The sequence below is a fragment of the Mus musculus genome, chromosome 7 (genome assembly GCF_000001635.26).
Source record: "Mus musculus strain C57BL/6J chromosome 7, GRCm38.p6 C57BL/6J".
Lineage (NCBI taxonomy): Eukaryota > Metazoa > Chordata > Mammalia > Rodentia > Muridae > Mus > Mus musculus.
The window spans coordinates 114,358,263-114,385,852 of NC_000073.6; the positions used below are offsets into that span (position 1 = coordinate 114,358,263).

A 27,590-nucleotide genomic window follows, 5' to 3' on the forward strand; every position below is an offset into this window, starting at 1 on the left:
GAGTCAATGTTTTTTAGCAAAGTATTGTGCAGTGCATTAGTAATTCATACCACATTTCACAAGATGCATAGCCACACAAAACAATGGTTTTTTTGAAGGTTATTTTGAACAAAAAATTGAAAGAATTTTAACAAAAGGAGTATTGTACTGGGGATCAAGCCCAGGGACTGTGAATGCTAAGTAAGCACTCTACTACTGAGTCACACCCCAGCACCACACACCTCTTTGTAGATATATTAAATCACACAATGGTAATGGATAAAGTTAGGAGTAAAAAAAATCAATAGGTTCTATTGTGTCTCATCATGCATGACTAATAGCAGAGTTCCTGTTAGTTTCAGATTATCAGAACCAGGTGTCTAAAATTTCAGAACAATTATGCTGTGGACTACACAAAAGAAGCCAACCTGTGAGACCATATTCCTATGCCTTTAACCCATGGATTAGCAGGAATTAAAGACTGTCACTTCTTAAATAGAACAGTTAAGGCAGATAGACACAAAGGAGAATCCAACAGCCTAAATAATTCTGGCTGTCTCACGGACAAAGCAAAATGGGCAGCTTTTAATTTTCTCTTGGTTGTTTTAAAATAAATCTTCATGTACATATTAAGCTTATAACAAGATCAAAATGACTTTAATACAACCCATTGCCTTCATTTATCAGTCCGCCTAATTATTCAATCATTTCTCCAGTAAATATTTATTATGTACCTACTATGAAGGAAAGAGCTCTGCCCGTACCACTATTAGCAAATGCTTTAGTTGAAAAATAATTATGCATCTCTGGGATGTGGGCTATAAAACAGAATTATATTGCTATTGGAAACTTCAATTTTACTTACAAGAGTGACTGAGTTTAAATTTAATGGATAAATAGCTCTCAATGTTCAAAATTTAGTTTTTTTCCCCTTAAAAAAACCCAAACACTTCAAAACTACTATGTAATTCTGAGTTATTTTACCAAAAAACAAACAAAAACCCTTCCCATGGTAAGGAGTATCAGTAGTGTTTATTTTTTACTCTTATTGAAGTTTATTTCATTATATAATGAGTTACATTTCCCTTTTGCTACTAACAGAAGAAAAATCTGGTGGGTATGTTTTATATAAACTAAAAAATGTCTCCCAAACTGGTACACTGGTGAATGTCAACGGGCCATCACCCAATTTTTCCACAATTACAACAAACTCAGTCTAATAAGACTGAGATCTAGGCAGATCTGCAGAACCACACCTCTTTCTCCCTTCCAGATGATGGACTGGTGATGATTTGATTTTTATAAAAAATTTGTTAAAATGGTGTTTGTTTTTAAGTTAGGATGGAATTCCGTAAACTTTATAAAATACCCCTAAACACAATTCTGTCATTTTGTGTGATATATGTGGGCAAAGTGGGGCTCTCAGCATTAGTAATTATAAAATAAAAACATCAATGAAGTCTGAAGAAAACATTGAGGATGCAGTGTTTTTGTAGAATGAAATAATCAGCAAAGGCACTGGCAAGATGGCTTATCAGGTAATATGCTTTCTGGGAAGGCATGAAGCCCTGAGGTTGGATCCTCAGCACACAGGTAAAAAGGCTGAATGTGGACTGTCTCTAGCTTTAGCACTGAAGGTTGTGGTGGAGACAAGAAGAGTTCTAGAGGTTCGATGACCAGCTAATCTAGATCAAACAGCAAGCTCTAGGTTCAGTGACAAACCTTCTTTCAAAAAAAATATGGTAGGAAACTGTGTGTGGTGATTCATGCCTTTAATCCCAACACTCAGAGGCAGAGGCAGGCAGATTTCAAGTTTGAGGCCAGCCTGGTCTACAAAGTGAGTTTCAGGACAATCATGTCCCAAATAATCCCACCCCCCAAATACAGTGGGGAGCTATAAAGAATGATACTTGTTTAATCAATATCTGGTTTACAAATATGCATGCCCAGCTTGAGAGTACTTGCATACACATGTGTGCAAATACACATAACCCCCTCTACACATAAACAAACATATAAAATATTTATTCAATATTTAATTCTTGATTTAAAAATATAAGCATTTATTTCATTAGTGTGCAAAATTTCCTTAATTTTAATAAATAGTAAAATATGTCTAAAAGAATTATTTTATTTTTCACATGAATTATTTTAAAACAATTTTTGGTCTTATCAATACATATTTGATTCATAAATCTATTTTATTTATCTATATGCTTGGGATCACATAAAAATTTCATGAACTAAAGGATCACAAGTGGGAAAAAGTTTAAGGAGCTCTCTTCCAGACTGTACTTACCTGGGTCATCTTTTTCAATTTAACTACGCTTCAAGATCATTTCTTCAAGTAGCATGTGCTTCTCCCAATTGTGTGTTAGTTACTTTTCTGTTTCTATGGGGAAATACATGACCAAGACAATTTATTAAGAAGAAGTTAACTTGGCTTGTGGTTCTAGAGTGATACGAGTTCACCATGGTGGGAAGGCACTGCAGCAAGCAACAGGCTTGATTGATGGGAGAAGCAGGAAGCTGGCTGATGACATTTTCATTGGCATGTGGGAATCAAGAGAGCAAACAGGAAGTACAATGAGACTATAAACTCTCAAAGCCTGCCCAGGCAACATACTTCCTCCAGCAAGGTTCTACCTACCACAGGTTCCACAGCCTCCAGTCAGCACCACCACTGGCAAGTAAGTGTTCAGATAACTGAGCCCATGGGGAGCAGTTCCCATCCAAAGCACTACATATTGCTTGTGTAAACAGACGATACATGTTCTTATTTCTGTGGGCTTCTGCATATGCTATCTCTTTGCCTGGAATGTCATTACTTCTTTACTTGTTAACTTCCTAGTTACCTTCTGTGTCTAAGGCACTATTTCCTCTAAAGAGCCTTTGACATCCTCAGTTTGTTTGCTCTCTGTGCTGAGCTTAATGTGGCATGCCCTTCTCATAATTTTCTGCTTGCCCTGTGCCCTCAGAGGCAGACTTTTTTGCACAATATTAATCAGGTTTTGGTGTTTGTTTTCTGCTGGTCTTAAAAACCAGAAGCCCTGGAAGAAGCTAGGAGGACAATAAAGAGTGTTAATGATAGTAATATTTTTCCAACTTCTCTTGGCAGGAGAAAATATTACTATCATTATATTAAGTGTCTTGGCAAGGCCTTCATTAATCTATTAAATCTGAATTACTAACAGGTAACCCTCTTCTATAGATTTATTTCTGGATTTTGGTAATAATTTCTTCAGGCCTACAGGGATCAGAGACCCTTCAGAATCTCCAACTGTGTACAACTATGTGAATTAATCTCTTACTAAACTCTTTTAAATAATTCCTTATGAGCATACCATGTTTACTACTATGACTGGCTTATGCTTGAAGTACCCTTTATATATCTCTTTCATTGTAATAAACACATTTTATTACAAATATTGTGGCTTTTCTATTCCTCTCATTAATTCCCCTGAAGTTAGGTTCAGAGTAAAGGACATTGTGGCTATGTAGGAGACCATGTCCTCCTCTTTTCCTAGGAGGGCTTTGTGAACATGGTAGAGTAATGCAGAGGCCAGAGCAAAGAGGGATATGCAGAATGTGATGGGCATGGAAGTTATCTTTTAAGTAAAGAGCTAAATGACAGCTTGGTATGTACCTTCAATTATCTTCATTTGGCAGAAAGTAGTACATGCAGAAAACATCGGCTTTGATGCAACCTGGTCTTGGAAATCCACTTTGCATCTTATTAGCAATGCAACACTGGGCAGATTATGCTTGCAGCAAAGGAACTATGTTCTGGCTGTTTTTAGGTCATTTTATCTATGAGGACGTCATCTGCTTCTCAGACGGATGCCCATTTCATTGCTTATTATGTTATTACTCACGCCCTAGCCCATGTCTTTCTTTTCCATTTTTGACATATGCCTGCCTTATCTTCCAGCCATCAGATTATACTGTCTGATAGCATGGGACTATCCAGAAATATGATTATTCTTCTTACTACTTTAATTTTTCCTGTTTTTCTAGTTTGAGATTGTATCTCATTTAACTATTTCCTTAGTTACTGATTGACTTAATGGAATTCAACTTCACTGACATAATTTCTGAACTTTGGCTACCTCTAACATCTATTTGAACCACAGTAGCTTGTCAAATTGCTCTGCTATTTTTATTGCCTCTTCCAGAACTACTGAAGCTTATTACCAATGGTCACTTCAAAATGCGTCAGCTATTTTAGTCTCTCAATAGTTATTCAAATGTAACACACTTTTTCTTGACCATTGAAACCTGTATGTTTTATACCTGGCAGTGTATATTTCTGGGAATACTTTATGGAATTGTCTAAATCTTGAATCATAAGTGAATAGCTATTTATACATTGAAACACAGAAATAGTATTTAAGAAAGCTACTTTTCCAAATTGAGGATAGCTTTCTGCTAACATTCTTCTATTTCCTATTTCTTGCATGGTCCTCTGTCCTTTTGTTTTTTTATTTTTTAATTTTTTGATTACAGACTGTTGATTCACAGATTGAGAAACTATTTGCTACAGTCTACTATGTAATAAGCAACAGTGACATTTGGTCAACTTTATGAATGACTTCAAAGTCAATTTTTTTTTTTTTTGGATTTGAGTCTAGAACACAGGATGTTACAAAGTAACTTTTAAATTACTAGAATAATAATTCTCTGATTAGTATTTTTGCTATATAGGCATGTTTCTGCTTCTAAGGCAATTACTTATTAATTAATTCAACTAATATTTATTGAGTCTTCCCTATATTAAGCTCTACATTAGAAATCCTGTAAAGAGATGAATATGGCAAACCTGTGTATTTAAACTGGGGAGAAATATTTTAAATAAGCAAAAATATGATGTTAAAATATATTGTCATATAAATTCATATAAATTGTTAGAAGAATACAGCAGAAGAGAGAACTAATTCTTGCCTGAGATTTGAGCCACCTCACTCTTGAGCCAAAGGCAATTATACAGAGAACAACAAACAAGCAAACAGTAAAATCCTGAAACAAAACTCTATTAAATTTATGTTTTAAAAATGTTTTATGTAATATTTTTTCTCTTGGGCATGTAGGGATGATACCACAAGAGAGATAACTGTGAAATCCAACAAATAAAATAGGATAGTGCAATTCTGACAGATGGAATCACTGTCTTATGATCCTATACTTCTAAGCATTGGATTTTTCAGATCCTGTTAGGCAATGACTACCAGAGGAAACTTATGCCATATACATAGAACTTAAGGGATTTAATAGAATCACTTACTCATCTTTAATAATCATAATAAGGTAACTATATGGAATCAGATTCTAGGTTAGTATTTTCTGTTTTTTTAATAATTTATTTTTATTTTATGTTCATTGATGTTTTGCTTGCATGTATGTCTGGTTACAGACAGTTGTGAGCTGCCATGTTGTTGCTGGAAATCGAACCCAGGTCTTCTGGAAGAGCAGCCAGTGCTCTTAAGCACTGACCCACCTCTCCAGTCCTGTTTTAAAAAATAATAGTATTTTAAAATTTATACTTGAATGATATTGGGCACACACCTTTACAAAATTTAGATGACAGGGATTGATAGATCCATGTACATTCTATGCAGATATTTTACCACTGAGTTACAATCCTTAATCCTTGAGGTTGCAAATATTGTGTATTCATGTTCTAAAGAGTGTTTTTAGAATTGTAACACACAAAAAACCTCTTCTTTAGCCTTTTTAGAAAATCAACTACAACAGAAAGAACAAGCAGGATTTCCTCTATAACTAATATTGACTTAACTTTACAGGGTCCCAAACTTGAATGCCTCTGTTTATTCATGAAATAGAGCCAGGCTATTGGTCCATTTGGATTCTCTTCCAACTTTTGCAGTTCAGACTGTTCAGCCAGTTTAACTCTTGGCCTCTCAGGTGAATTGACTTACAAATGTTATAGAAAAGGCCAGAGTGCTGTTATGAAAGAAACCCAGGCCCTGGAACACAGCCCAGTAGATTAGAGTTGCTCAGCAAAAGAGTTTGCACTAGCTACACTTGGGAGTTACCCTTCGTTTTCTTTCTTTCTTTCTTTTTTTTTTTTTTTTTTGCCTTTGTCTCAGACCATCTGGATGTCAAAAGTGCTAATAAGCAACTGACTCACTGGTAGAATAAATCCAATCTGTTGATTCTGTTCTGGAAAGCTCTGTAATGAAAGAAGTACTGGCAACAGAGTAGTAGAGCAATTTCCCAAGGTTTGAGGTCATATGTCTAGTTATGAGATGGCATATTGATATGAGTGGGCACTAGGGAGCATACATACACACACACATTAACGAAAGAAACCATGTTTAGATCCTGACCAACAATCCCTTTTTTTGGCTCTCTTAAAATTAGCCAATGTGCCAAGAAGTGGGAGTGCGTGGGTAGGGGAGTGGGTGTGGGAGGGTATGGGGGACTTTGGGATAGCATTGGAAATGTAAATGAAGAAATACCTAATAAATAAATAAATTAAAAAGAAAAGAAAAGAAAAAGATTAGCCAATGTGGATTTCTTCTTAGAGACCTCGGGTTTTTTTTTCATAGCTCTCCCTGTGACAATTACTGGGAAAATTTTATGAGACCTGGCAGTTCCCTGAGAGTTATCAAAATAATTTAAAATTTGACCACTAAGCTAATGCAGAGGACAGAAACACTGAGTCCTCTCAAGTCAGAGCATAGAAGAATAATGATGCCTTAATGAGTCATCTTAACGAGGACTAGGCATGCATGTGTCCTATCACCTTATATAATTCCTTTTAATTTTCTTGTACTGGCTCTTACACTGACCATGCCAAAAAAACCAATGTGAACACATTCATTAGAGATGGAAAATTTTAGGGAGTTGGGAGAGACAGGGATTCTCTGTGTAGCCCTGGCTGTTCTGGAACTCACCCTATAGACCAAGCTAGTCTCGAAGTAAAGATACCTGCCTCCCTCTAGCTCCTGAGAGCTGGGATTAAAGGTACATGCCAAGCTGCGGAGCCAGGAGTTTACATACTCAGGCCAGCCTTAAACTCTATATTATTCTGCCTTGACCTATTAAATGCTAGTTTATTTATTATATATAGAAACAGGCATTTAGGTGACAAAAAACATCACTTTGTGGGCTGGCTAGTGTATATTGTATTCATATACTTTATTTAAAAACTGTACATACTTTTATTATTACTAAAAAGCACTTATAAATAATTTCAACTGGGAGATCTTATAAAATCATCTTTAAAAAAGCAAAGCTGGTTGTGAATTAATGGGATCATGGCAACTACTGTTTTGCCTCATTAAGATAAATGTCTATTTCTATAAGTAATTATTTCTTTCTGGCTTTACCATTAATTTTCTTTTTAGTTTTTTGGAAGCCTTATGCTCTCTAGAAAAACATTCCAAGTATTTCTACTTTTAAAATCCCCTTTAAGGGAAATACACATAGTTCACATTTTTTTTAAGCCTCTAATCAGGATTTAGTCTTATCTTATATGATGGTTCTGAGACTTGGAGAATACAGTTGATAAGGTTTACTGGGTGTTTTTTATGTGTCAGCCACCACTGGTGAACACTCTCAATTAGTACCTGCCTAGTACCCATAATAACTCTGAGAACTAGAGGCCAGTCACCTCAATCTACTTACATTAGTAAGCATCTTCCTGAACTTTATACTTTGTTCATTAACTCATTTACAAAGCAATATGGTTGTTAAATGTTAGGGACTATGTGCTCCAGATAAAACATATTCAATATGTGCATCTTCTTTGACTTTTAGGAGTTCAATGTCAAGCATTTAGTAGCTCCATTGCAGCCGTTTTGCTGGACATTGTGTAACTGATAAAGCAGATGAGGCCTCAGGCACATAGTATGTGGCAACTGATATGGCCTGTTCTTTTCTATTATAATAGAAGACTCAGGAGTCTTCACATGTGAGAGTGAGGACTACAGAAGCGACACAGCTTCTGGGATAGGCAGAAGTGACACAGCTTCTGGGACAGACCCCGGTTCAGGCTCTAGACATCTGGGCACTTTCCCCGCCAGAGTAGAGGTGTCCACCCGGGAGGGCTCTGCCAGAGCAGGTGGGGGAGCTATCTTGGGTCCCAGATCTCTCAGAGACTAGTCTGTGCCGGTGAGAGAGCAGACTTCAGAAGCGACACAGTTTCTGGGACAGGACCTGCTTCGGGCCTTCAACTTCAGCCCGGAGGCAGGTCTGAATGCCAGATATCTGTGCACCTTCCCTGCAAGAGGAGTGCTAGCCTGCAGAGAGTGCTCTGACCACTGAAACTCAGGAGAGAGTTAGACTCCCACGTCTATTGACAGAGGCTAACAGAATCACAGGAGGAACAAGCTCCAACCAGAGACAACTATAACAAGTTACTCCAGAGATTACCAGATGGAGAAAGGCAAACATAAGAATCTTACTAATAGAAATCAAGACCACTCACCATCATCAGAACCCAGCACTCCCACCTCAGCCAGTCCTGGGTACCCCAACACACCCGAAAAGCAAGACTCAGATTTAAAATCATATCTCATGATGCTGGTAGAGGACATCAAGAAGGACTTTAATAACTCACTTAAAGAAATACAGGAGAACACTGCTAAAGAGGTAGAAGTCCTTAAAGGAATACAGGAAAACACAATCAAACAGGTTGATGGAATTGAACAAAATCATCCAAGACCTAATAAGGGAAGTAGAAACAACAAAGAAAACCCAAAGTGAGACAATGTTGGAGATAGAAACCCTAGGAAAGAAATCTGGAACCATAGATGCGAGCATCAGCAACAGAATACAAGAGATGGAAGAGAGAATCTCAGGTGCAGAAGATTCCATAGAGAACATCGGCACAACAATCAAAGAAAATGCAAAATGCAAAAAGATCCTAACTCAAAAATCCAGGAAATCTAGGACACAATGAGAAGACCAAACCTATGAATAATAGGAGTAGATGAGAATGAAGAATTTCAACTTAAAGGGCCAGCAAATATCTTCAACAAAATTATAGAAGAAAACTTCCCAAACCTAAAGAAAGACATGCCCATGAACATACAAGAAGCCTACAGAACTCCAAATAGATTGGACCAGAAAAGAAATTCCTCCTAAAACATAATAATCAGAATAACAAATGCACTAAATAAAGATAGAATATTAAAAGCAGTAAGGGAAAAAGGTCAAGTAACATATAAAGGCAGGCCTATTAGAATTACACCAGACTTCTCACCAGAGACTATGAAAGCCAGAAGATCCTGGACAGATGTTATGCAGACCCGAAGAGAACACAAATACCAGCCCATGCTACTATACCCACGAAAACTCTCAATTACCATAGAGGAGAAACCAAAATATTCCATGATAAAACCAAATTCACACAATATCTTTCCATGAATCCAGCTCATCAAAGGATAAAAAAGGGAAAACATCAACACAAGGATGGAAACTACATCCCAGAAAAAACAAGAAAGTAATCCTTCAACAAACCTAAAAGAAGACAGCCTCAAGAAAAGAATCCCAACTTTAACAACAAAAATAACAGGAAGCAACAATTACTTTTCTTTAATTTCTCTTAATGTCAATGGACTCAATTCCTAATAAAAAGACATACAGTAATAGACTGGCTACACAAACAGGACCCAACATTTTGTTGCTTACAGGAAACCCACCTCAGGGAAAAGGACAGACACTAACTCAGAGTAAAAGGCTGAAAAATAATTTTTCAAGCAAATGGTCTGAAGAAACAAGCTGGAGTAGCCATTTTAATATCGAATAAAATCGACTTCCAACCCAAAGATATAAAAAAAGACAAGGAGGGGAACTTCATACTTATCAAGAGTAAAATCTACCAAGATGAACTCTCAATTCTGAATATACATGCTCCAAATGCAAGGGCAGCCACATTCATTAAAGAAAATTTAGTAAAGCTCAAAGCACACATTGCACCTCACACAATAATAGTGGGAGACTTCAACACCCCACTCTCACCAATAGACAGATCCTGGAAAAAAGAAACTAAACAGAGACAGATGGACACTAACAGAAGTTATGAAACAAATGGATTTAATTGATATCTACAGAACATTGTATCCTAAAAGAAAAGGATATACCTTCTTCTCAGAGCCACATGGTAACTCCTCCAAAATTGACCATATAATTGGTCATAAAATAGGCCTCAACAGATACAAAAATATTGAAATTAACACATGCATCCTATCTGATCACCACGGTATAAGGCTGATCTTCAATAAAAACATAAATAATAGAAAGCCAACATTCACATGGAAACTGAACAACACTCTACTCAATCATTCCTTGGTCCAGGATGAAATAAAGAAAGAAATTGAAGACTTTAGAGTTTAATGAAAATGAAGCCACAACATACCCAAACTTATGGGACACAATGAAGGCAGTCCTGAGAGGAAAACTCATAGCCCTGAGTGCCTCCAAAAAGAAACTAGAGAGAGCATACACTAGCAGCCTGACAGCACACCTAGAAGCTCTATAACTAAAGGAAGCAAATTCACCCAAGAGGAGTAGATGGCAGGTAATAATCAAACTCAGGGGTGAAATCAACCAAGTGGAAACAAAATGAACTATTCAAAGAATCAACCAAATCAGGAGCTGGTTCTTTGAGAAAATCAACAAGATAGATAAACCCTTAGCCAGAATAACTAGAGGGCACAGGAATAGTATCCTAATTAACAAAATCAGAAATGGAAAGGGAGACATAACAACAGATCCTGAGGAAATCCAAAACATCATCAGATCCTACTACAAAAGGCTATACTCAACAAAACTGGAAAACCTGGATGAAGTGGACAACTTCCTAGACCAGGAACCAAAGTTAAATCAGGATCAGATTAATGATCTAAACAGTCCCATTTCCCCTGAAGAAATAGAAGCAGTCATCAATAGTCTATCAACCAAAAAAGCCCAGGACCAGATGGGTTTAGTGCAGAGTTCTATCAGACCTTCAAAGAAGACCTAATTCCAACTCTTCTCAAACTATTCCACACAATAGAAACAGAAGGTACTCTACCCAATTCATTCTACGAAGCCACGATTACTCTGATACCTAAACCACACAAAGATCCAACAAAGAAAGAGAACTTCAGACCAATTTCCCTTATGAATATTGATGCAAAAATACTCAATAAAATCCTCGCAAACCGAATCCAAGAACACATCAAAATGATCATCCATCCTGACCAAGTAGGCTTCATCCCAGGGATGCAGGGATGGTTTAATATACAGAAATCCATTAACGTAATCCACTATATAAACAAACTCAAAGACAAAAACCACATGATCATCTTGTTGGATGTTGAGAAAGCATTTGACAAAATCCAACACCCATTCATGATAAAAGTTTTGGAAAGATCAGGAATTCATGGTCCATACCTAAACATAAAAGCAATCTACAGCAAACCAGTAGCCAACATCAAACTAAATGGAGAGAAACTTGAAACAATCCCACTAAAATCAGGGACTAGACAAGGCTGCCCGTTTTCTCCCTACCTATTCAATATAGTACTTGAAGTTCTAGCCAGAGCAATTTGACAACAAAAGGACATCAAGGAGATACAAATTGGAAAGAAAGAAGTTAAAATATCACTTTTGGCAGATGATATGTTAGTATACATAAGTGACCCCAAAAATTCCACCAGAGAACTCCTAAACCTGATAAACAGCTTCAGTGCAGTAGCTGGATATATAATTAACTCAAATAAATCAATGGCCTTTCTCTACACAAAGGATAAACGGACTGAGAAAGAAACTAGGGAAACAACAACCTTCATAATAGTCACAAATAGTATAAAATATCTTGGTGTGACTCTAAGGAAGTGAAAGATCTGTATGATAAGAACTTCAAGTCTCTGAAGAAAGAAATCGAAGATCTAAGAAGATGTAAAGATCTCCCATGCTCATGGATTGGCAGGATTAATATAGTAAAAATGGCTATTCTGCTGAAAGCAATGTATAGATTCAATGCAATCCCCATTTAAATTCCAACTCAATTCTTCATTGAGAAAGAAAGGATAATTTGCAAATTCATCTGGAAAAAAAAAAAAACCTAGGATAGCAAAAACTATTCTCAAAAATAAAAGAACCTCTGGTGGAATCACCATACCTGACATTAAGCTGTACTACCGAGCAATTGTGATTAAAAACTTCACGGTACTGGTACAGTGACAGACAGGTAGATCAATGGAATAGAATTGAAGACTCAAAAATGAACCCACACACCTATGGTTACTTGATCTTTGACAAGGGAGCTAAAACCATGCAGTGGAAAAAACCCAGCATTTTCCACAAATGGTGCTGGCACAACTGGCGAGTATCATGTAGAAGAATGTGAATTGATCCATTCTTATCTCCTTGTACAAAGTTCAAGTCTAAGTGGATCAAAGACCTGCACATAAGACCAGGGACACTGAAATTAATGGAGGAGAAAGTGGGGAAAAGCCTCGAAAATATGGGCACAGGGGAAAAATTCCTAAACAGAACACCAATGGCTTGTGCTGTAAGATCAAGAATTGACAAATGGGACCTCATAAAATTGCAAAGCTTCTGTAAGGCAAAAGACACTGTGAATAAGACAAAAAGGCCACCAACAGATCAGGAAAGGATTTTTACCTGTTCTAAATCTGATAGGGGACTAATATCCAATATATACAAAGAGCTCAAGAAGCTGGGCTCCAGAAATTCAAATAACCCCATTTTAATGACTTAAACAAAGAATTCTCACATGAGGAATACCGAATGGCTGAGAAGCACCTGAAAAAATGTTCAACATCCTTAATCATCCGGGAAATGCAAATCAAAACAACCCTGAGATTCCACCTCACACCAGTCAGAATGGCTAAGATCAAAAATTCAGGTGACAGCAGATGCTGGTGAGGATGTGGAGAAAGAGGAACACTCCTACACTGCTGGTTGGATTGCAAGTTTGTACAACCACTCTGGAAGTCAGTCTGGAGGTTCCTCAGAAAATTGGACATAATACTACCGGAAGATCCATCCATACCTCTCCTGGGCATATACCCAGAAGAAGTTCCAATTGGTAATAAGAACACATGCTCCACTATGTTCATAGCAGCCTTATTTATAATAGCCAGAAGATGGAAAGAACCCAGGTGTCTCTCAACAGAAGAATGGATACAGAAAATTTGGTACATTTACACAATGGAGTACTACTCAGCTATTAAAAACAATGGATTTATGAAATTCTTGGACAAATGGATGTATCCGGAGGATATCATCCTTAGTGAGGTAACCCAATCACAAAAGAAGTCATTAAGCTATGCACTCAGTGATAAGTGGATATTAGCCCAGAAACATAGAACACCCAAGATACAATTTGCAAAACACAAGAAAATCAAGAATAGGGAAGACCAATGGGTGGATACTTCATTCTTCCTTAGAATAGGGAACAAAATACCCATGAAAGGAGTTACAGAGACAAAGTTTGGAGCTAAGACGAAAGGATTGACTATCCAGAGACTACCCCACCCAGAGATCCATCCCATAATTAGCCACCAAATCCAGACACTATTGCATGTGCCAGAAGATTTTGCTGAAGGGACCCTGTTATAGCTGTCTCGTATGAGGCTATGCCAGTGCCTGGCAAATACACAAGTGGAAGCTCCCAGTCATCTATAGGATGGAACACAGGGCCCCCAATGTAGGAGCTAGACAAAGCACCCAAGGAGCTGAAGGGGTCTGCAACCCTATAGGGGGAACAACAATATGAACTAACCAGTACCCTCAGAGCTCGTGTCTCTAGCTGCATATGTAGCAGAAGATGGCCTAGTCGGCCATCACTGGGAAGAGAGGCCCCTTGGTACTGCAAACTTTATATGCCCCAGTACAGAGGAATGCCAGGGCCAAGAAGTGGGAGTAGGTGGGTAGGGGAGCAGGGCAGAGGGAGGGTATAGGGAACTTTCGGGATAGCATTTGAAATGTATATAAAGAAAATATCTAATAAATAAAAAAAGAAGACTCAGAAGCAGCTTACATTTCTGTGAGTCTCACAAAAGCACTCAGTCCTATATTAATTATGCTGTTTTAATGAATTCTGAAGAGATCTGGATAGTAAAGACAAGTCTCCTGACAGATTACATTGATTATAATAATATGCTGACTTACAGGAAGGGGCTAGAATATTAAAGGCTTTGATGGAATACTATGTTCCAAAAGTTTGGAAATAAATCCTATGGAAATTTATGAGTTTGACATTTCAGTGAAGGTTTTAGGGATCCAGTGGTCAGAATGCGGTAAGGTATTCCCTCTAAAGCAAACTGGAAATATTCTTAACTTCTATTCACTATCATAACGAATGGAATAAATACCTAGCAGGCCTCTTTGGGTTGTTGAGATGACACATTCTAAACTTATCAACACTGCTCTGTAAGTAGTGATGTATCTTTGATTGAAGAGGTCCTGCTTATAGTCTATAGTACAAACAACTATGCCAGAAGATCTTATTGTGTTGGATATGTCAGTAGTGGAAAAAGAGGCAGTGTTTTAAACCAAGAACCACTGACAGAACAATTCAGGGACTATGATTCTGTGGCAAGGTCATTTGCTTCATAAACTTATGTCTTTTGAGCAAAAGGTCTTATGAGTTGTTGGGACAAAGAGAGACACAATGGTTTCCTTTCTGGGCATCAAGTAACCACGTGTCTAGAGCACATTATAAGCTGGGTCTGTCTAGTGATATCCCTAATTACAAATATGTGTAGGCTCAGAACTAGACCAGTGTAGGTGATGCATCTAGTATTAAACTTGAGCAATTCAAAATCCACAGTACATAGTTTAGACTAGCATATCCCTCACAACAATGACAACAATCTTCTCAGCTTGTTTCTTTGCTATGTGAGTGCATGGGAGTGAAGAGGGAGCTGTATGATAAAAACAAGGAAGAAAAGTCTACTTTTGTTTTCTGCATAGTTATATTCTATATATGAGTGCAGGCTGAAAATACGCTACATTTTAATCACATTCATGGAAATCTTTAAAAGACTGTTGAGAAGGAAAATCTTCCCAGTAAGAAGAGCCATGAACAATGTTCTTAGATATTAACTTTTGATAGGATGAGTAGTGGTCCAGTAAATATATACCTGGTGAATGGCTAATGGTCTGGCTGTCTGCTCAGGGTCATAGAATGAAATGCATTGGAAGACTGGAGACAAATGTTTTAAGATAAAAAATGTAGATGAGCTTGAGCAGTTTTGTCGCCAAACAGAAAGCACTTACTTATGGAAAAAAGTAATGAACAACCAATAAGATACATTAACTAGAGCAGTTAGCATAAATATTACTCTGTCATTGACCACATACAACTGCCATGATAGGCACATAAACAACATAATCATGGTGGCAAAATAGATTAGGCCTGTGCCTAAGAACACAGATATTTAAGAGACTCTTTTTTTTTTTTTTTTTTTTTTTTTTTTTTGCGGGGTGGTTGGAATTAAGTTTTATTTTTATTGGATTTTTAAAATTTACATTTTAAGTGTTTTCCCCTTTCCTGGCCCTGCCCACAACTCTCTACCTGGTCCCCCCTCCCCCTTCTTCTATGAGGGTGTGCCCTTACCCACCCACCCACTCCTGCCCCCCCCTCCTTACACTTGGGCACCCATTGAGCCTTCACAGGACCAAGGGCCTCTCCTCACACTGATGCCTGACAAGGCCATCCTCTGCTACATATGTGGCTGGACCCATGGGTTCCTCCATGTGTACTCCTTGGTTGGTGGTTTAGTCCCTGGGAGCTTTGGGGTGGGGTCTGCTTGGTTAATATTGTTCTTCCTATGGGGCTGCAAACCCCTTTAGCTCCTACAGTCCTTTCTCTAACTCCTCCATTGGAGACCCAGTGCTCAGTCCAATGGTTCGCTGAGAGCATCCACCTCTGTATTTGTCAGGCTTTGGCAAAGTCTCTCAGGAAATATTCATATCAGGCGCCTTTCAGCAACCACTTCTCAGCATCCACAATAGTATCTGGGTTTCGTGACTGTATATGGGATGGATCCCAGGTGGGGCAGTCTCTGGATGGCCTTTCCTTCAGTCTCTTCACTATACTTTGTCTCTGTATTTGCTCCCATGAGTATTTTGTTCCCCTTTCTAAGAAGGACAAAAGCATCCACACTTTGGTCTTCCTTCTTCTTGAGCTTCATGTGGTCTGTGAATTGTATCTTGGGTATTCAGAACTTTTGGGCTAAATCTACTTATCATTGAGTACATACCATGTGTGTTGTCTTGTGATCAGGTTACCTCACTCAGGATGCTATTTTTAAGTTCCATCAATTTGCCTGTGAATTTCATGAAATCATTGTTTTTAATAGCTGCATAGTACTTCATTGTGTAAATGTACCACATTTTCTGAATCCATTCCTCTGTTGAGGGACATCTGGGTTCTTTCCAGCTTCTGGCTATTATAAATAATGCTTTGAACATAGTGGAACATGTGTCCTTGTTATATGTTGGAGCATCTTTTGGGTATATGTGCAAGAGTAGTATAGCTGGGTCCTCAGGTAGTACTATGTTCAATTTTCTGAGGAACCGCCAGACTGATTTCCAGAGTGGATGTACCAGGTTGCAATCCCACCAACAATGGAGGAGGGTCCCTCTTTCTCCACATCCTTGCCAGCATCTGTCACCTGAATTTTTGATCTTAGCCATTCTGACTGGTGTGAGGTGGAATCTCAGGGTTGTTTTGATTTGCATTTCCCTGATGACTAAGGATGTTGAACATTTCTTTAGGTTGTTTCACAGCCATTTGGTATTCCTCAGTTGAGAATTCTTTGTTTAGCTCTGTACACTATTTTTTAATAGGGTTATTTGATTCTCTGGAGTCTAACTTCTTGAGTTCTTTGTATATAATGGATATTAGCCCTCTATTGGATGTAGGATTGATAAAGCTCTTTCCCCAACTGTTGGTTGTTGTTTCGTCTTAAAGATAGTGTCCTTTGTCTTACAGAAGCTTTTCAATTTTATGAGGTTCCATTTGTTGATTCTTGATCTTAGAGCTTAAGTCACTGGTCCAGGAAAATTTGACCCATGCCCATGTGTTTGAGGCTCTTCCCCACTTTCTCCTCTGTAAGTTTCAGTGTATCTGGTTTAATGTGGATATCCTTGATCCACTTAGACTTGAGCTTTGTACAAGGAGATAAGAATGGGTCAATTCATATTCTTCTACATGCTAACCTCCAGTTGAACCAGCATCATTTGTTGCAAATTCTGTCTTTTTTTCCATTGGAAGTTTTAGCTCCTTTGTCAAAGATCAAGTGACCATAGGTGTGTGGGTTCATTTCTGGGTCTTCAACTCTATTCCATTGACCTTCTTGTTTCTGTACCAATACCATGCACTTTTTTTTAAAAGTCACTATTGTTTTGTAATACAGCTTGAGGCCAGGGATGGTGATTTCCCCAGAAGTTCTTTTATTGTTGAGAATACTTTTTGCTATCCTGGGTATTTTTTTTTTATACCAAATAAATTTGCCAATTGCTCTTTCTAAGTCTATAAATAATTGAGTTGGAATTTTGATGGGGAGTGCATTGAATATTTAGATTGCTTTTGGCAAGATAGCCATTTTTACTATATTAATCCTGCCAATCCATGAGCATGGGAGATCTTTCCATCTCCTGAGATCTTGGATTTCTTTTTTCAGAGACTTGAAGTTTTTTTTTTTTTTTTCATACAGATCTTTAACTTGCTTGGTCAGAGTCACACCAAGTTACATAATACTATTTGTGATTATTGTGAAGGTTCTTGTTTCCCTAATTTCTTTCTCAGTTTGTTTATCCTTCGAGTAGAGGAAGGCTACTGATTTGTTTGAGTTAATTTTTTATACAGTCTCTTTGCTGAAGTTGTTTTTCAGCTTTAGGAGTTCTCTGGTGGAATCTTCCTCCTCTTTCCCTTGCTTCCTCTCCTTCAATTTATTTACTTTATACCCTAGTCACAGCCCTTCTCCCTCTTCTCCCCCCAGACCTACCTCTATTCCTTTTCCTCCATTCCCCTCACCCTTTTCCTCAGAGAAGGGAAGTCCCATCCCTGTACCAATCCTCCATAGAACATCAAGTCTCAAGACTAAATGCATCCTCTTCTCCTGAGGCCAGATAAGGTGGCCCAGAAGGGGAAAGGGACCGAAAGTCAGGCAATAGTGTCAGTCAGAGATAGCCCCTGCTCCAAATGTTGGGGGGACCAACATCAAGACCAACCTGCACATCTGTTACATATGTTTAGAGGGCTATGTCTGGTGCATGAATGTTCACCGACTTCTTATTATCAAAGCTGATGTACATTTATCTAGTTCTATGTCCCAAGTTCTGAATGTTCAACTTGTCAGCAACAGAAACAAATACTGGCACATCAGTATTTCTTCATGAAGATAAATGACCATTTAGTAGTAAGTGAACTGTAAGGGCCAAAAGTTTGACCTTACAGGTATAGATGCCTATTCTGGATAGTTTATATCCCGATTGCTGTGCTTCAGCCACATTCTAACGCTTATGGAATGCATGATCAAGGGATGTGGAATCTAATACAATGTAATATATGAACATGTGCTCTATTCCACAGTGGGAAAATCCAGGATTGGGCCAGGATTTAGTGGACACTAGCCATATAATGTAGTTATAGGGCATCAGAAGCAGCCTTCTAGAGGCACAGCTGAAATAAGAGCCGAGAATCAGCACTTGGAAAGGAGGCAGTGCCATTTTTATAGTGAAAGACTCACATTTTTCTTCCTCCATCAGATGGCTTATGAGAACCTTTCTTTTTTAGCCCTATTTTACTTCCAGGCAAAGTGGAAGAAGTGCACTGCTGCAATTATAGTAGATGATTTAGATATCTGTGTTAAATCAACTAAGTCTATATTGTGTCATGTCCCTAATAGGAAGAACTTAATGGCCAATAGTAGGTAAAATGGCCTTATTTGTTATAACTTGCCCCCACCCCCAACACTCATAGAATGATTTTGTCCTTTCTATTTCATTGATATCAGGTTCTTCAAGGATAGAGGTCCACATAAAATAGGTTTTTGTCAGGAGTCAAAAGTAATTGTCTCACTGAGCTGTGAGCTGTGGATACTACTAGAATGCTTTAGATTCTTTGTGTCCAGACTTTAGCTGGCAGAAACAGTCATTATATCTTAACCAACCCTGACCACTAGGAAGAGATAGTGTTCTTCCTACACAGTGGTAGAGAATGTATGGCACTAAGTTGATCTACTTAGGAGCCTCCTGCTAGTCACCTTCTTGGCTCTCAGTGAAGGACAAATGTAACAAATCTACCCTGAGAAACATATAGTTGTTGAGGGCTAAGGGCCATAGGAGTTCAATTTTGGGACATAGGACTAGATAAAGTCCTAAAACTTGTCAAGGTGCTAGCTGAGGTTTTGAGAGGATTAAAATTGGTACCAGAGGTGGGAGAGGATAGAATCAGCTGCATTGGAAAACCACTGCAAACCTGGGGTCTCTGGTTCATCTTAATGACCTCTCTTATATGCAAGAGAAGACTTAAAGAAGATCTGTATGTTAAATCTGCATAAAAGAACGTATCTGTCCAGATTAAAGTGAACCATAACAACCATCAAAATGTGCCACCCAAATCTTCTACTGTGGGGAACATAATTGACTGGGGCCTTAGCTGTCTTAATACATTTTGCATTTCTCTTATTCAGTGTAGGCAGAGGTAATATTATAGACCCATCACTATTTTAAAAGAAGCTCTTCTATTTAAAACCTGACTTCATCCTGTGGACTTCATAATGGCTTGGCTAAGAACTTCCTTGGAGTCATTCTAAAGTCTAATATTCTTTCTACTTCGTTTCCTTTCTTCTCCTACATCCTCTATCTTCAGACTGATATCACAGTCTGAAACATCTTCCTACTTTACATAATCTTCCCCTATCCTTCAGTGGTACCTCTCTTAGTAAATCTCTTGAATGTCTAATTCTGTCCTGACATATGCTCCTCAGAGGATTCAAAATGACATTGTCACTGGGGAAAATGAGACTTTAGCTAAAAAGAAAGTATTAAGGTACAAAGCAGACAGACTTCAGCCTACTCTTCTGTACTGGGTCTAAAGAGATTTCTTTCTTTTTTTTTAAATTAGATATTTTCTTCAATTTTATTTCAAATGCTATCCCAAAAGTCCCCTATACCTTCCCCCTGCCCTGCTCCCCAACCTACCCACTCCTGCTTCCTGGCCCTGGCAGTCCCCTGTACTGGGGCATATGATCTTTGCAAGACCAAGGGCCTTTCCTCCCATTGATGGCTGACTAGGCCATCCTCTGCTACATATGCAGCTAGAGACACAGCTCTGGGTGGTACTGGTTAGTTCATATTGTTGTTCCTCTTATAGGGTTGCAGACCCCTTTAGCTCCTTGGGTACATTCTCTAGCTCCTCCATTGGGGGCCCTGTGTTCCATCCAATAGATGACTGTGAGCATCCACTTCTGTATTTGCCAGGCACTGGCATAGCCTCACAAGAGATAGCTATATCAGGGTCTTGTCAGCAAAATCTTTCTGGCAAATGCAATAGTGTCTGGGTTTGGTGGTTGTATATGGGATGGATCCCCAGGTGGGGCAGTCTCTGGATGGTTCTTTCTTCTGTCTCAGCTCCGAATTTTGTCTCTGTAACTCCTTCCATGGGTATTTTGTTCCCCATTCTAAAAAGTAATGAAGCATCCACACTTTGGTCTTCCTTCTTGAATTTCATGTGTTTTGCAAATTGTACCTTGGGTATTCTAAGTTTCTGGGCTAATAGCCGCTTATCAGTTAGTGCATATCATGTGTGTTATTTTGTGATTGGGTTACCTCACTCAGGATGATATCTTCCAGATCCATCCATTTGCCTAAGAATTTCATAAATTCATTGTTTTTAATTGTTGAGTACTACTGTAAATGTACCACATTTTCTGTATCCATTCCTCTGTTGAGAGACATCTGGGTTCTTTCTAGCTCCTGGCTATTATAAATAAGGCTCCTATGAACATGGTGGAGCATGTGTCCTTATTACAAGTTGGAACATCTTCTGGGTATATGCCCAGGAGAGGTATTGCGGGATCTTCTGGTAGTACTATGTTCAATTTTCTGAGGAACTGCCAGACTGATTTCCAGAGTGGTTGTACCAGGTTGCAATCCCACCAACAATGGAGGAGGGTCCCTCTTTCTCCACATCCTTGCCAGCATCTGTCACCTGAATTTTTGATCTTAGCCATTCTGACTTGTGTGAGGTGGAATCTCAGGGTTGTTTTGATTTGCATTTCCCTGAAGATTAAGGATATTGAACATTTTTTTCAGTGCTTTTCAGCCATTCAGTATTCCTCAGCTGAGAATTCTTTGTTTAGCTCTGAGCCCCATTTTTTAATAGGGTTATTTGATTTTCTGGAGTCCATCTTCTTGAGTTATACATATACATATACATATACATATACATATACATATACATATACATATACATATACATATACATTGGATATTAGTCCCCTATCTGATTTAGGATTAGTAAAGATCCTTTCCCAATATGTTGGTGGCCTTTTTGTCTTATTGACAGTGTCTTTTGCCTTACACAAGCTTTGCAACTTTATTAAGTCCCATTTGTCAATTCTCGATTTTACAGCACAAGCCATTGGTGTTCTGTTCAGGAATTTTTTCCCTGTGCCCATATCTTCGAGGCTTTCCCCCACTTTCTCCTCTACAAGTTTTAGTGTTCCTGGTTTTAATGTAGTTTATGTTCTTTGATCCACTTAGACTTGAGCTTTGTACAAGAAGATAAGAATGGTTCAATTCAAATTCTTCTATATAATAACTGACAGTTGTACAGCTCCAATTGTTGAAAATGCTGTCTTCTTTCCACTGGATGGTTTTAGTTCCCTTGTCAAAGATCAGGTGACCATAGGTGTGTAGGTTTATTTCTGGGTCTTCAATTCTATTCCATCGATCTACCTATCTCTCACTGTACTAGTACCATGCAGTTTTTAATCATAATTGCTCTGTAGTGCAGGTTGAGGTCAGGCATGGTGATTCCACCAGAGGTTTTTTTATTGTTGAGAATAGTTTTTGGTATCCTAGGTTTTTTGTTATTCCAGATGAATTTGTAAATTGCCCTTTTTTCAGCATTTCAAATATTTTTATTATATATTTTCTTTATTTACATTTCAAATGTTATCCCCTTTCCTAGTTTCCCCTCCAAAATCCCCTATCCCCTCCCCCAACCCCCTGCTCCCCAACCCACCCACTCCCATTCCTGGTCCTGGCATTCCTCTACACTGGGGCATAGAGCCTTCACAGGACCAAGGGCCTCTCCTCCCATTGATAACCGACTAGGTCTTCCTCTGCTACATATATAGCTAGAGCCACAAGTTCCACCATGTGTTTTCTTTGATTGGTGGTATAGTTCCAAGGAGCTCTGGGGTACTGGTTAGTGCATATCGATGTTCCGCCTATGGGTCTTCAGACCCCTTCAGCTCCCTGGGTACTTTCTCTGGCTCCTTCATTGGGGAGCTTGTGCTCTGTCCAATGGATGACTGTGAGCATCTACTTCTGTATTTTCCAGGCACTGGCACAGCCTTGCAAGAGACAGCTATATCAGGCTACTGTCAGCAGGCTCTTGTTGGCATCTGCCTAGTGTCTGGGTTTGGTGGTTGTTTATGGGGTGAATCCCCAAGTGGGTCAAATATTTTAAAAACAAATTCAAGACCTATATTCTGGCTGCAGAAATCATGAATTTGAAATAGAGCAAGGGAGGATCTGTACATGGGTTGGGACAGAAGCATGTACATTTGACCCACATAATCAGTAAAATCAATGTTGAAACATATCTAATACATAATTTTAGTTGTAAATTTTTAAAGTAAAAATTGTAAATGGACAGAAATAAACCTATATTAGAAAGAATAAGGTTTTTATTTTTGTTTTGTAGTAAGAGAATAAGTAAAAATAATTAAAGCAACATATAAATTGAAAGTAAACATGCATTTTGGTATTTGGATCTAAAATCAGGTCTTGTAATCCTGATAGGTCTTGGTAATTTTTTTTCAGATTTTCTCCTTATTGTATACCAACTGAACAAGTAGAAGAATGTCTTAAGGATACCCATAATTTAATATTACAAGTCCATCAAGGAGAACTACACTTATAAATAAAAATTTTGATTAAGCCAGATAAAATATACATTATATTTTGTTTACAGGGAGAATGTATTAATTTAAATGATCTTTTCTCACCCTGCTACATGAACAAAATGTGTGTGACAGTCATCACACTCTTACAGGCTAGCGTTGTTATGAAAATATGGTTGCTAGGATACCTTCATTATTTCATCGTCATGTTATACTGATCTATCAATTAGTAAGAAACACTTGAGTTAATTCTCAGTCACATTTATACACATTCTTAGCATATGATTTCCTTTATCTCCTAGTGACATTTCTCTCTGTGCAGTCACCTTTTACCCCATAAAATATTAAACATGAGGTTATCACATCAGTTTACAAATTATAGCAGCAAACTGTCCCCTCTTAACCTCTCCTCTTACTTTCTTTTATTTTTTTTGAGGCCTCTGCCGTTTCTTGTCTTTCTTTCTTAATTAGCATTTTCTTTATTTACAGTTCCAATGCTACCCCAAAAGTCCCCCAAACCCTCCCCCCTCACTCCCCTCCTCCCCTCCTCCCACTTCTTGGCCCTGGCGTTCCACTGTACTGAGGCATATAATGTTTGCAAGACCAATGGGCCTCTCTTTCCACTGATGGCCGACTAGGTCATCAACTAATACATATGCAGCTACAGACATGAGCTCCGGGGGGTACTGGTTAGTTCATATTGTTGTTCCACCTATAGAGTTGCAGACCCCTTTAGCTCCTTGGGTACTTTCTCTAGCTCCTCCAATGGGGGGCCTGTGTTCCATCCATAGCTGACTATGAGCATCCATTTCTGTGTTTGTTGGGCCCGGCATAGCCTTGCAAGAGACAGCTATATCAGGGTCCTATCAGCAAAATCTTGCTAGTATGTGCAATGGTGTCAGCGTTTGGAGACTGATTATGGGAAGGATCTCTGGATATGGGAGTCACTAGATGGTCCATCCTTTTGTCTCAGCTACAAACTTTGTCTCTGTAACTCCTTCCATGGGTGTTTTGTTCCCAATTCTAAGAAGGGGTAAAGAGTCCACACTTGGGTCTTCCTTCTTGAGTTTCATGTGTCTTGCAAATTATATCTTATATCTTGGGTATTCTGGGTTTCTGGGCTAATATCCACTTATCAGTGAGTACATACCATTTGAGTTCTTTTGTGATTGGGTTACCTCACTCAGGATAATGCCCTCCAGGTTCAATCATTTGCCTAGGAATTTCATAAATTCATTCTTTTTAATAGCTGAGTAGTACTCCATTGTGTAAATGTACCACATTTTTTTGTATCCATTCCACTGTTGAGGGACATCTGGGTTCTTTCAAGCTTCTAGCTATTACAAATAAGGCTGCTAGAACATAGTTGAGCATGTGTCCTTCTTATCGGTTGGAATATTTTCTGGATATATGCCCAGGAGAGGTATTGCAGGATCCTCTGCTAGTACTATGTCCAATTTTCTGAGGAACTGCCAGACTGATTTCCAGAGTGGTTGTACATGCTTGCAATTCCACCAACAATGGAGGAGTGTTCCTCCTTCTCCACATCCTCGCCAGCATCTGCTGTCACTTGAATTTTTGATCTTAGCCATTCGGACTGGAGTGAAGTGGAATCTCAGTGTTGTTTTGATTTGCATTTCCCTGATGGTTAAGGATGTTGAACATTTTTGCAGGTGCTTCTCAGCCATTCAGTATTCCTCAGGTGAGAATTCTTTGTTTAGCTCTGAGCCCCATTTTTTAATGGGGTTATTTGATTTTCTGGAGTCCACCTTTTTGAGTTCTTTATATATATAGGATATTAGTCCCCTATCAGATTTAGGATAGGTAAAGATCCTTTCCCAATCTGTTGGGGGCCTTTTTGTCTTATTGATGGTGTCTTTTGACTTACAGAAGCTTTGCCATTTTATGAGGTCCTATTTGTTGATTCTCATTCTTACAGCACAAGGCATTGCTGTTCTATTCAGGAATTTTCCCCTGTACCCATATCTTCGAGGCTTTTCCCTACTTTCTCCTCTACACGTTTCAGTGTCTCTGGTTTTATGTGTAGTTCCTTAATCCACTTAGATTTGACCTTAGTACAAGGAGATAGAAATGGATCAATTGGCATTCTTCTACATGATAACTGCCAGTTGTGCCAGCACCATTTGTTGAAAATGCTGTCTTTTTTTCCACTGGATGGTTTTAGCTCCCTTGTCAAAGATTAAGTGACCATAGGTGTGTGGGTTCATTTCTGGGTATTCAATTCTATTCCATTGTTTTACCTGTCTGTCGCTATGCAGTTTTTATCACTATTGCTTTATAGTACAGCTTTAGGTCAGGCATGGTGATTCCACCAGAGGTTCTTTTATCCTTGAGGAGAGTTTTTGATATCCTAGGTTTTTTGTTATTCCAGATGAATTTGCAAATTTCTCCTTCTAATTCGTTGAAGAATTGAGTTGGAATTTTGATGGGGATTGCATTGAATCTGTAGATTGCTTTTGGCAAGATAGCCATTTTTACAATGTTGATCCTGCCAATCCATGAGCATGGGAGATCTTTCCATCTTTTGAGATCTTCTTTAATTTCTTTCTTCAGAGACTTGAAGTTCTTATCATACAGATCTTTCACTTCCTTAGTTAGAGTCACACCAAGGTATTTTATATTATTTGTGACTATTGAGAAGGGTGTTGTTTCCCTCATTTCTCTATCAGCCTGTTTATCCTTTGTGTACAGAAAGGCCATTGACTTGTTTGAGTTAATTTTATGTCCAGCTACTTTACTGAAGCTGTTTATCAGGTTCAGGAGTTCTCTGGTAGAATTTTTAGGGTCACTTATATATACACTATCATATCATCTGCAAATAGTGATATTTTGACTTCTTCCTTTCCAATTTGTATCCTCTTTATCTCCTTTTGTTGTCGAATTTATCTGGCTAGGACTTCAAGTACAATGTTAAATAGGTAGGGAGAAAGTGGACAGCCTTGTCTAGTCCCTAATTTTAGTGGGATTGCTTCCAGCTTCTCACCATTTACTTTGATGTTGGCTACTGGTTTGCTGTAGATTGCTTTTATCATGTTTAGGTATAGACCTTAAATTCCTTATCTTTCCAAGACTTTTATCATGATTGGGTGTTGGATTTTGTCAAATGCTTTCTCCACATCTAAGGAGATGATCATGTGGTTTTTGTCTTTAAGTTTGTTTATATACTGGACTACATTGATGGATTTTCATATATTAAACTATCCCTAAATCCCTGGAAAGAAACTTACTTGGTCAGGATGGATGATTGTTTTGATGTGTTCTTGGATTCGGTTAGCCAGAATTTTATTGAGTATTTTTGCATCGATATTCATGAGGGAAATTGGTCTGAAGTTCTATTTCTTTGTTGGGTCTTTTTGTGGTTTAGGTATCAGGGTAATTGTGGCTTCATAGAATGAATTGGGTAGGGTACTTTCTGCTTCTATTTTGTGGAATAGTTTGTGAAGAACTGGAACTAGATCTTCTTTGAAGGTCTGATAGAACTCTGCTTTAAACCCATCTGGTCATTGGCTTTGTTTAGTTTGGAGACTATTAATGACTGCTTCTATTTTTTAGGGGATATAGGACTGTTTAGATCATTAACCTGACCCTGATTTAACTTTGGTACCTGGTATCTGTCTAGAAATTTGTCCATTTCATCCAGGTTTTCCAGTTTTGTTGAGTATAGACTTTTGTAGAAGGATCTGATGGTGTTTTGGATTTCTTCAGGATTTGTTGTTATGTCTCCCTTTTCCTTCCTGATTTTGTTGATTAGGATGCTGTTTCTGTGCCCTCTAGTGAGTCTGGTTAAGAGTTTCTCTATCTTGTTGATTTCTCAAAGAACCAGCTCTTCGTTTGGTTGATTCTTTGAATAGTTCTTCTTGTTTCCACTTGGTTGATTTCGCCCCTGAGTTTGATTATTTCCTGCCATCTACTCCTCTTGGGTGAATTTCTTTCCTTTTGTTCTGGAGCTTTTAGGTATGTTGTCAAGCGGCTAGTGTGTGCTCTCTCTAGTTCTTTTGATAGGCACTCAGAGCTATGAGTTTTCCTCTTAGAAATGCTTTCATTGTGTCCCATAAGTTTGGGTATGTTTTGGATTCATTTTCATGAAACTCTAAAAAGTCTTTAATTTATTTCTTTATTCCTTCCTTGACCAAGGTATCATTGAGAAGAGTGTTGTTCAGTTCCACGTGAATGTTGGCTTTCTATTATTTATGTTGTTATTGAAGATCAGCCTTAGTCCATGGTGATCTGGTAGGGTGCATCGGACAATTTCAGTATTTTTGTATCTGTTGAGGCCTGTTTTGTGACCAATCATATGGCCAATTTTATGAGAAGGTACCATGAGGTGCTGAGAAGAAGGTATATCCTTTTATTTTAGGATAAATTGTTCTGTAGATATCGGTTACATCCATTTGTTTCATAATTTCTGTTAGTTTTACCGTGTCCTTGTTTAGTTTCTGTTTCCACAATCTGTCCATTGAT

At 38.3% G+C, this 27,590-nt stretch overlaps 1 long non-coding RNA gene across 2 annotated transcripts in view; it reads right to left on the minus strand.

The window, feature by feature from the left end:
• 4933406I18Rik (RIKEN cDNA 4933406I18 gene) overlaps positions 1-27,590 on the minus strand; it is a 99,683-nt gene that overhangs the window by 42,784 nt on the left and 29,309 nt on the right. Inside the window, exon 3 of one of the 2 annotated variants that reach the window (NR_029438.1) lies at positions 2,279-2,371. The exons of the other annotated variant lie outside the window; for it this stretch is intronic. This is a non-coding gene — a long non-coding RNA (RIKEN cDNA 4933406I18 gene). The remainder of the gene's footprint in view (positions 1-2,278; positions 2,372-27,590) is intronic. 2 annotated transcript variants of the gene reach the window in all.